This window comes from Sus scrofa, chromosome 15 (assembly GCF_054392235.1).
Source record: "Sus scrofa isolate SSC_HxYL_T2T_F1_AM1 chromosome 15, Sscrofa_HxYL_maternal_Yorkshire_Landrace_v2.0, whole genome shotgun sequence".
NCBI classification, from domain to species: Eukaryota; Metazoa; Chordata; class Mammalia; order Artiodactyla; family Suidae; genus Sus; species Sus scrofa.
Window position 1 is genome coordinate 39,052,270 of NC_139397.1, and position 11,080 is coordinate 39,063,349.

Below are 11,080 nucleotides of genomic sequence, written 5' to 3' on the forward strand. Positions count from 1 at the left end.
CCACTCTCCCCACCCCTCCCAGGCCACCCCTTGCCCCATTAGTAGGATTTAGGTAGTGTTTCTCACCAGAAGGGCTGCCCTGAGAAAGGGTTTTAATGTTGTATGGGAGTCCAGTACCAGTGCCCCATGTATCCTCTGTGTCTTAGGAGGGAAAGGAGCCTGGCTGTCGCATTCCTGCCCTAGCACACAGAGTGGTGACCGACCCAGGCTTTGTTCTGACAGAAGCTCCCTTTCTGTGGACATGTATTCCCCCACTCCCGTTACCCTCCCTGGAGGCTCAGGAGGCCACAGCTTTGGGGCATTTCCAGCGGATTCAGTTCTAGGGAATTTCACACAAGCCAGGGATCAGGCCTGGGAACAGAGGAGAGGAAGGAGCCAGCTTCTTCGTGATCCACAGCGGCTAGGATGCCCCCTACCCGGGAAGGCCCTGGACTCATTTTAACTACAACCCAGGAGCTCCCACACCTCTCCTGGTAAGGGGGCCCTTCAGATTCCCCTCACTTCTTATCCCCACTGCAGAGTTGGGGCCCCAGAGACCCCTGCCCCTGCTTCTTTTTCCTTGGGAGCTCCCAGAACTCCCTGAAGCCCTTATATGATGGGTTCATGATGGTGAAGGATGCAGATTAAAATCTAGGACAGAGTTTGGGAACAGGGTCTGGCAGCCCTCAGCTGTGGGTGCCCAGGGAAGCCCACCTGAGTCCTGAGGTGAGGTGGGGGGAATGGCTCCATTTAATGGGCACTTCTTGTTCCCTCCATTCTCCAACACCCCACCTACTGCTGTGGGTTCAATAGTGTCGATCCTGACCCCAGTTTGAAGACTTAGTTTGGAAATGGGGTCTTTGCAGAAGGGGTTAAGCTGAGGTCATGCTGGATTAGGGTAATTACTGGGTGACAATGTGGGGACTGTGGGGTATAAATGAGGGCATGAATGACTCCATGCCACGACTGTCCAGAGGCAGACCCAGTGCTCAGCTGGCATGTAGATGTGTCCCCAGCAGGACAGAACCTACTGTGAGGGTTGGCCAGCTTTATTATTGCACTGTAAACAGGACCAGGCACTGGCTGACTGACCGTAGCCCTGGATGCCAGGGCTGGGCTGCAGCTGGATTCCTCCCACCCTGAGGCTGTCAGGTGAAGCGGAAAGCACTGTAGTCAATCCATGGGAGACACTGGGCTGGAGCACCTCCAGTAGCTTAAAAACCCTCATGGTAGGAGTTCCCGTCGTGGCTCAGTGGTTAATGAATCCGAATCCGACTAGGAACCATGAAGTTGTGGGTTCAATCCCTGGCCTTGCTCAGTAGGTTAAGGATCCAGCATTGCCCTGAGCTGTAGTGTAGGTTGCAGATGCGGCTCGGATCCTGCATTGCTGTGGCTGTGACATAGGCCGGCAGCTACAGCTCTGATTGGACCCCTAGCCTGGGAACCTCTATATGCCGCAGGAGCAGCCCTAGAAGAGACAAAAAGACCAAAAAAAAAAAAAAAAAGGGAAAAGAAAACCCTCATGGGAGGTTCCGTCGTGGCTCAGTGGTTAACGAATCTGACTAGGAGCCATTTGGTTGCAGGTTCGATCCCTGGCCTTGCTCAGTGGGTTGAGGATCCGGCGTTGCTGTGAGCTGTGGTAGGTCACAGACGCAGCTCGGATCCCGAGTTGCTGTGGCTCTGGCGTAGGCCGGCAGCTGCAGCTCCAATTGGACCCCTAGCCTGGGAACCTGTATATGCCAAGGGAGCAGCCCAAGAAATGGCAAAAAAAGACAAAAAAAAAAAAAAACAAAAACCCTCATGGTAAAAATATGATTTTCACATAACATACAGGAGCCCTGAAAGTGCTGGGTTTTTTTTGTTTTTGTTTTTTCTTTTTTTTTTTTTTTTTTTTTTTGGATGTGGCTGCAGCATATAGAAGTTGGGATCAAACCCGTACAACAGCAGTGACAACATTGAATCCTTAAGCTACTATACCACAGGAGAACTCCCAAAAGTTTATTTTAAAAAAATAATATACTATATGGGAGTTCCCATTGTGGCTCAGTGATAATGACCCCAACTAGTATCCATGAAGATGCAGGTTCAATCCCTGGCCTCACTCAGTGAGTTAAGGATCCTGCATTGCTGCCAGCTATGGTGCAGGTCACAGACATGGCTCAGATCTGGAGTTGCTGTGGCTGTGGTGTAGGCTGGCAGAGCAGCTCTGATTTGACCCCTAGCCTGGGAATTTCCATATGCCACATGTGCAGCCCTAAAAAGCAAAATAATGACAATAATATAATATACCTCATCACCTAACCCCCAAGGTGATGGACCTTAAGGAGGTGATAAGGTCATGAGGGTGGAGCCCCCACAAAATGGAGTCAGGGTCCTTATTAAAGAGACCCTAGAGAGCTCCTTTGCCCCTTCCTCCTTGTAAGGACACAGGAGAAGACCAGGACGTGATCATCCTGACACCCTGATCTCAGACTTCTGGCCTCCAGAACTGCAGGAAACACTTTTCTGTTGTTTGGGCCCCCAGCCTAGTGTTTTGTCATGGCAGCCCAAGCAGACTAAGACAGTGTCCTTCTGGGTCTGGCTTCCCACTAAGCATCATGTTTTCAAGGTCCATCCAGGTTGCAGCAAGTATCCCTCCTTTTCATGGCCAAGTCATAATCCATTGTGTGGATGGACTACATTGTGGGAATCTCTTCTCTGTTCACCTGTTGATTGTCATTGGGTAGTTTCCACTTTTGGCTATTGTGAATCATTCTGTTATGAACATGCATGTGCAAGGGTTAGTGTGAACATGTGTTTTTCTTTCTCTTGGGTTTATACATAGGAGTGGATCTGCTGAATTATGTGGTGACTCCATGTTTGACATTTTGAGGAACCGCCAGGCAGTTTTCCAAAATGGCAATGCCATTTCACATTCCCACCAGCACTGCTGAAATTTCCCATTTCAATTTCTCCCCTTGTTATTGTCTGTCTTTTTTTTTTTTTTTTTTTTTTTTTTTTTTGCTTTTTTGCTTTTTAGGAGTGTGCCCACAGCATATGTATGGAGGTTCCCAGGCTAGGGATTGAATTGGAGCTAGAGTATCTGGCCTACACCACAGCCACCGCAATGCAGGATCCGAGCCACGGCAACACTGGATCTTTAACCCACTGATCGAGGCCAGGGATCGAACCCACAACCTCATGGTTCCTAGTCAGATTTGTTTCCACTGTGCCAAGGCAGGAACTCCAATTGTCTGTCTTTTTGATTCTAGTACCTTAGTAGGAATGAAGTGCTACGTCATGGGGGTTCTGTCAGCCCATCAGACCCTCACCCCTTTTATATTAAGTATTTTGTAACACTCTCCTCACTTCCTGAATTCAGATGCAGAGATTACGTAACTTCTCTACAGATACAATTAAGGTATAATTATGTGGAGTTCCCCCTGTAGTACAGTGGGTTAATGGTCCAACTTGTCTCTGTGGCATTGCCAGTTCAATCCCTGGCCTGGCACAGTGGGTTAAGGATCTGGGGCTGCAGCTGTGGCAGGTTGCAGATGCGAGGAAGATTCAACCCCTGGCCCGGGAAATTCCAGGTGCTATGGTTGCGGCCAAAAAAGGGGGGAAATGTGTAATTATATATATGTGTATATCTATGCAGTTATAGTTACAATAGAGAGGATAATTAAAGATAATACATTCTAATGAAATAATACATAATTTAACAGGTGAGTACTTGGCTTCAACTACACTAAATTACCAGATGTTTGCTTTTCCTTCAGTTTAGATTTAAGATGGGTAACATTTGATATGATTCAACCTTTATATTTAATGTTTTCAAATGAGGGCAAAGAGGCATCTTTGTATGTAATTCACATTACTGTGGTAACAAATCCTGGTGCATTTACTGACAATTCAGAAACTCTGAGCCAGGAGATTCAGCTTTCCAACATGTCAGAGAATTCTTAGTAAATTTATGAATAACTATGAAAGCAAGCTTTTCCAGATTCGCATCATTGTTATATTCCCAGAAAATTTAGCATATCTTAAAGACATACAGAAATAACTTGTATGTGAAACAAAACAAAGTCAGATTCTCGGCTCAGAAAATCATGGGCAGATCCTTCCCAGGTGGGCGAGCAGGCACAGGGCAGCCCTCCCTGCAGGAGCCTGGCAGCTCAGGGCACCCCCGTGATGGTTCTTTGTGCTGATCACAAATGCTCAATTCCACATGTGTGGTGTAACTGTAACCACTGAGCTTGCTCATATATCTCTTTTATTGTTACCTCAACCTGACCAGAGTTATTGACATATGTGCAGCAGGTGTTATTAATCAGTGCACAGACTCCCCCTTGCTCAGCCAGAGGATTGTCAAGGGCTAGCCTATTGCCAAGAACATTTGTGATGAGTCCAGAGAAATACGGGGTTCCTGTAAGGCATCCCCCATGTTTTTAGACAAGTCCTCAAGGAGCCATGTGAGGTTTTGTACAGTGACTTCATGGTATGCAGAACCTCCCCGGGGGACACCCAGTCCAAGAGCAATCCCTACTCATACCAGAATGAGTCTATTGCCCTTTTATTGTGCTTAATGCCCTTTAAACTCAGGGCTGGGTGATGTTATGAACAGTTATACCCAGGTTCCTAGAACTTAGCCAGCCTAGCTGCGTTGTACACAAACTGAGCGTCCGTCATCTAAGCAAGGGTAGGCTAGACCCGACCCCCAGAGGAGTCAGGGTTGTTCTGATGGGCCAAGTGGTTTACCCCTGGGCTCCAAAGGAACAAGTACCCAGAGGGAGCACATGCCTACTGCACTTCTAAGGAGTTGAACCATCTTCGTAAGAGACCAACCCAAGAGGGGGTGTCCTTGCAGTGTGAGGAGAGAGGCCCACCTGCATGGGGGGGGCGGTCACTGGGGGCTTCCTGACTGGTGGATTTTCCCCAAGCCTCAGGAGAGCCATATACTAAATATCAGACAACCAGCTTCATCCCTTCCCAATAAGTACATCTCCCATCTGGTCCCTGTGTGTATCCATAGAGTCAGTGCAGAGGGCACCGATGGGTGAGATTTCCATAGGAGTCAATCCTGGGACACAAAAATTGTGAGGTCATGGAAGAAGCATGCTCAGAGTCCAGAGCAGCTCCAGGATGTTATTACAGGTTTCTCACCTTGGTAGGAGCTTTTGAAGAGCAGTGGTAGTGAGATGGGTCAGAGAGATGGCACTTCAGTGAGTGTTTTGTCTTCATTGGAGATATTAATGCAAGGGGTGAGGTCCAATCAGGGAAGCCACATTAGGGATGGGACATGAACTTCAAAAGGGGTAAGTTTAGCAGACCTGTGAGCCACGGTGAGAGAGAGTGAGGTTGTCATTCTTAGGGGTAAAATGTAATACCTTTAGTCTAAAGGCAACACTGTGTGGGTCGGGGTGATGGACCAGCGCTGGGATAGATTTTGTCCATGGGCTATAATCCTGGAGAAATTTACGATTGTACTAAATTCCTATTCTGCATGGACAGCTGTAAGAGACAGAGAGGAGAAGATAAGAAAGAATAGACAAGAATGGCTACTCACCCTACTTCCAACATTCACATCCAACATGGACAGATGAGATGTTTGGCAGAATGGCAGAAAACAAGTAAGACAACAGCAACAAGGCCAACTACTAAGCCAATCCCTGCATTACTTATCTGTTGGGAAGTTCATCCTTTTGAGAAGCAACTTAAGGTCTGTGACAGGTTCACAAATGTATTGAGTGGGTGGCTCAGTAATTTCATCCTCAGGCATAGATGCTGTCTTCACTCTGGTATGGTGGGACCATGGAGTTGTGCACCGTAATTTTAGGGCAGAACAAATGGTCAGGATGAGTAGATAAGGTCCTGTCCATTTGGAATCTAACTGGTCTTGTGGATTTCCAGCCTTCCAGGTTTTCAAATAAACCCACTTCCCACAGGGAGAAAGATGTACAACCATGTCAGAAGGGAAGGATGTTCAGATTGCTGTATGGTGTAAAGCTGTGATTATTTTCCCCTCTCTGTAAGGCATATTCTCTTGGTCCACATCCCTAAGGTTGGTCTTGGAGCTGGGTCCTTCAGGAATGTGCCTCTTGTACATGGGCTCATATGGACTCGACATGATCTTTCTTTTAGGGACTATTCACATTTTCACAAATGTTGTGGGGAGAAAGGGGGTCAGGGTTGATGAGTGTCTTGACATAGCTTGGCTAAGTTTCTTTGGTAGGTTTGATTTGTTCTACTATTCCTGAGGATTGTGGTTTCCAAGTGGGGTGTAAACCCAATTTAATTCCCAGAGCACTAAAGACTCCCTTAGTAACTTGGGAACAAAGGTGGGCCCACTGTCACTCTGGATGGACTTGGGGAGCCCAATCGAAGGGATTATTCTCTGGAGCAGGGCCTTAGAGGCTCCAAGGCAGTCTTGGTTCAGGTGGGAAGTACTTCCATCCAGGTGTCAAAACCAGCAAATATCTAAGATTTCCTTGTGCCCAGAACATTGCTGTAAAGTCAGTTTGCCACTTGTGACCTGGATATATGCCTCTATGCCGGGTGGGGATCACTCCAATGACTTTGGGGTGGGTGAGAATTGGGCTTATTCTGAAGGCAGATAGGTTGAGCTGCAACCACCTGTGGAAGGAGACTAGGGAAACTGGGGGCAGCCATGGCTTTATGAGCCATTTCTATAGGCCCCCCTACCCATAATGTGTCCTCTGGTGGGTTTCCTGAACGGTACAGAGCAAGAGTTGATGGAAGGAACAGCTGCCCATGGCCATTATCCATCCACCTTGGGTATTCTGGTCTTTAAAAATAGCCCCATCTCAAAGCTTTTCCCCTCTCTGCTGGGGTGTAGGTGGGAGTGCATGAGTTAGGGTCTGGGAGAGCTGGTAGAAGTGTCATTTGAAGTCTGTCGCCATCCTCTACTGCTTATTTAGCTGTCATGTCTGCTCTGTTATTTCCTCTTATAATTCCTACTTCTTTTTGAGGACCTATGCAGTGAATAACCCCTACCTCCTTTGGCAGGAGTATAGCCTCCAGCAACACATAATCCCCTACCCATCCCCCCAATTCTTAATCTGTTTATTCCCTGAGGTCAGCATTCCTCTCCCCTCCAGATAACCCCAGGGGCATGTAGGATTGAACAGGCATAGTTAGAGTCAATATAGATATTGACAACTTGCCCTTCTGGGCAGAACAGCCAGAGGACAAAGATTTAGCAGTTTGGTCTAGTTCATTAAAAAAAAAAAAAAAAAAAGGCTGGGGACTGTAGGCACAGTGGAAACAAATCCGACTAGGAACTAATAGGGATGGAGTAGGCACAGGTAGTTATAGAAGTCCCAGTAGAGGATCTCAGATAAGAGAGGGAAATCTAGGGGACTTTGGGAAATCACTGTAAATTAATAAACTGCTCAAAAAAGCCATCAGAACAAGGCAGGCTTGCTTGACTAGTGGATTTGAGAGAATTGTCTCAACTCATTGGGTGGGGGATGGGGTGAGGCCTGCAATCAGATTCAGACCAAGGACAAGAGTTTGAGGACCACTCTTCTGCTGATTTGAATACACACCTTACAGGATACCAAGGAGGAGCTACTACTCCCAGAAAGGAAGAGGTGGTCTTTTCCAACCCCACTTCCTTTGGATGATAGAACTGTAGCCCACTGAATCCTTGGAGCTGAGCCTCCTTGCCTGTCCACTTGCATCTCTGACAAGCTTCCTATCCTAATAAATCTGTTTCTTGCCTATCACTTTGTCTCTCACTGAATTCCTTCTGCACAGAGACATGAAGAACCTGAACATCAGTGAGTCCAGATACAGGGTGAGTCATTCTAATTTAAAACCATGGGTTTAAGTCCCAATCTGGGTTTAGTCTGGGTTCAAGCCCCAGCACATGGGTTCAAGTCACAAACTGGATTTTGCCTGGGTTGGAGTCCCAGCACTTGGGTTCAAGTCTCAGTTCATGTTCTGGCTAGGGTCAGGCTGTTAGTACTGTCAGTTTTAGAACCATGAGGTTGCGGGTTCGATCCCTGGCCTTCCTCAGTGGGTTAAGGATCCAGCGTTGCTGTGAGCTGTGGTGTAGGTCACAGATATGGCTCAGATCTGGCATTGCTGTGGCTGTGGCTGTGGCTGGCAGCCATAGCTCTAATTTGACCCCTAGCCTGCAAACCTCCATATGCCACAGGTAAGGCCCTTAAAAAAAAAAAATCAGCTATAAACTGAGTCAGAGGTCTGAGTTTTTGCATAAGCATCCCCAGGATAGTTCCTCCTTTCTAATGTACATATAGGTGGTGGAAACAGGCTCAGGTCAGGTAAAGCTAATGTAGGGGCCTTCATGGGATGGTTTTTAAATTCAAGGAAAGTATGAACTGAAGTTTGGCACTTGCCATCAGCCTCTACATGGAGTTAAAACATGAGCCACTGCAGCTGCCAACCTGCAGCACCCCCTCAGTGGAACTCAGAGTGGAGACCAGGAGTGAGGCACCCTGTGCTCTGGGAACACTGGAAGAACTGGCCTTCAGATAGTTAGATATTTTTTAGGAGAAGGTTTTATGAGCCCAATTCTTGCATCTCCTCATATCTAGAAAAATCACTAAAATCCTTTAATGATGACTGATGTCTGTGACTGTTAGCAACCTTCACAAGACCAGAAACAAACTGCTGTAAAATGTGTGCATGGCTGCATGCACCTCCCCCTTCACCTGTGTGATTTATTCTTGATATTTCCCCCTTTCCTCTTGAGGACAGTATTTCAGAGCTATCTGAAATACTGGGCGGTAGTTAGCAGACAAAACAAAAGATGTCAAGGTCATCTGTGACAACAACCACTCCCAAGGGTGGGCCAGTGAGCCCATAGGGAACTCTGGGAAGAAACAAAGGAGACTGGCCCACAGCTGAGGTGCATATCAAAGGAGTGACTCCAGTAAACCCAGACATTTACATCTTCCCATAGAAACTAATTTTCTGTTAATCTGGTTATCTGTAAATCTTTTGTTCCTACTACCTTCCCTTTGTTGCAAAACTCATACATCCTGGCACCTCCACCTCACCTGCTCAATGGTTTTTCAGGGCCCCCTGAGATGCTGTCTCCAGGGCTTGACTCCAGTTCTAACTTCACCCTAAATAAAACTTAACTCTCAACTTTCAGGTTGTATTTTTTTAGTCCGCAAAAGCCTGGTCACAATGGAGGAATGCACTAGCAAGGGTCAGGTCCCTTTCCTTTTCATTGTTCATAATGAGGATTTAGTAATTAAACCACAGTTGGGGATCCTTATGCAGCAGAACCCAACTGAGGCAGAATAATAAATCAGTGTAGGAGCAAGGGCTTTGATGCATTCTTTGATATGGCTATTGATTAACATTTGTGGCTTAAAAACTCCAGGGAGTAACAGCCCCACAGGCCTTGTTTACTATGGGGAGTGTACCTATGCCCAGATGACATTAATCCCTAATCTCCTGTGACTCAGTTTATGGGAAGAAAGGGGCAAAGAAACCTTGAGACTTACAGGACATTTCCACCCCTAAATACCCTGTTGGACAAGGACCCATCTAGGTAATTGAGCAAGGCCAATGGGAGAAAACCACATCTTTCTGGACCCCATGTAGGTACCCCCCTCATCTTTAAGGGATAAAAGTCCCTATAGAACAATAGAGAAGGAGGGCTCTTCTCTCCTCTCCCAGCAACCCTGGGAGTTATTTGCTTTCCTGTAGTCAAGACTTTGCTTGCTTGCTGCCTGTGTGTTCTCGGAGTTCATTCTTTGACCGCATGAACAAGAACCCAGATTCTGGTAACATCTTTCCAGCATCATCTTTTGGGGGCTCATCTGAGATCCAATCTAATACACCAGCACTCACAAGGTAAGTGGCAGCAAGCTTACACTTTCTAATTCATTCAGTTTCCTTTGCCTCAGAAAGGAGTGTGGGTGTGTGAATGAGCGTGCAAGCCTGAGACGCATCCTGGACATGAAGTGAGGGAGGATTCCCCATCTGTCATTCTATTTAAGCTCCTGAGCAACCTCTTGTGGCTCAAAGTCAGCCCCCCTGAGTCTAATAGGGCCAGGAGTCCAGTCCGGGGTTTATACCGTCCTGCCATATGCCAAGAGGCACCAAATAGAGTGTTCTGAGAGGGAGATGGCCAGAGACAGAGAAAGCAAGTCACGAGGCAAACTTTCCTTCCCATTCCCTCCACCCCAAAATCTCCTCTCTCTATGTACTCTAGTCTTTGCAAAGCCTTTGGGAAACCATAGGTTACAAAGTTTCTGAAGGCCAGCAATTGTTGAAAGGCATGTGAGGAACAAAAATGTTGTTTTTGTGAATTCTTGAAGGTTGATGAAGGGTTTAAAGTAGCTGTTCCTTAACCCCTTATGAGACTCTCATCTCCACCTTCCCTGCTTCCTACGGTATGTTAGGAGCCAGCATTTTACAGTAAGTGATGCTAGTTGAGTGGCCAGAATCCAAATTTTGATGGAAATCTATCTTTTAATAGCATCCCTAGGAGGACAAGACGCAAGGAGATCCCTTGCACTGTGGGAAAAAAAAAAGAAAAATGTTAAGGGCTCATAATCCAGTTCTGTAAGCTTAGGGAGTTTCCCTTGAATTATAAATCCATCCCATTATATCATACTTCTGGTCTTCTACTCCTCACTATTTTTAGCCAGTTCAGCATCCCTTGGACTTTAAGCCAATTGATGTTACCTCTTATACCACTTCAGCCTTGTTCCCTATGCTGGGCTCAGTCATTGTTATAGTCTTCTCATCAAGTGATGCTTGCTCTCCTTAGGGGTCCTTTAAAGGGCTCGATTAATCTGATCCTTTATCATTTCCTTTGCTATTACCTCGAATGGAGCTGTGGGGGCAAAGGAAATAGACTTCTAGATGCTAAGACCACCCTGAGTTGTTACCATGCCTGTGAGGGAGGAGTTCATAACTAGTATTCATCCAAATTAGGCCAAATATTTAGCCTGAGAGCATGGGCATGGTCAGTTTTGCTTTTTGCTATTTACTTTCACCCTGGTTGGAGAAACCAACAGCTGGTTCATCCAATTTCCCCATTAACTGTGGCTTAGGAACTTTCCTAATAGTAATAGAGGTCAAGTCAGAGCAAGCATCTTAGGATTTGAAAGCT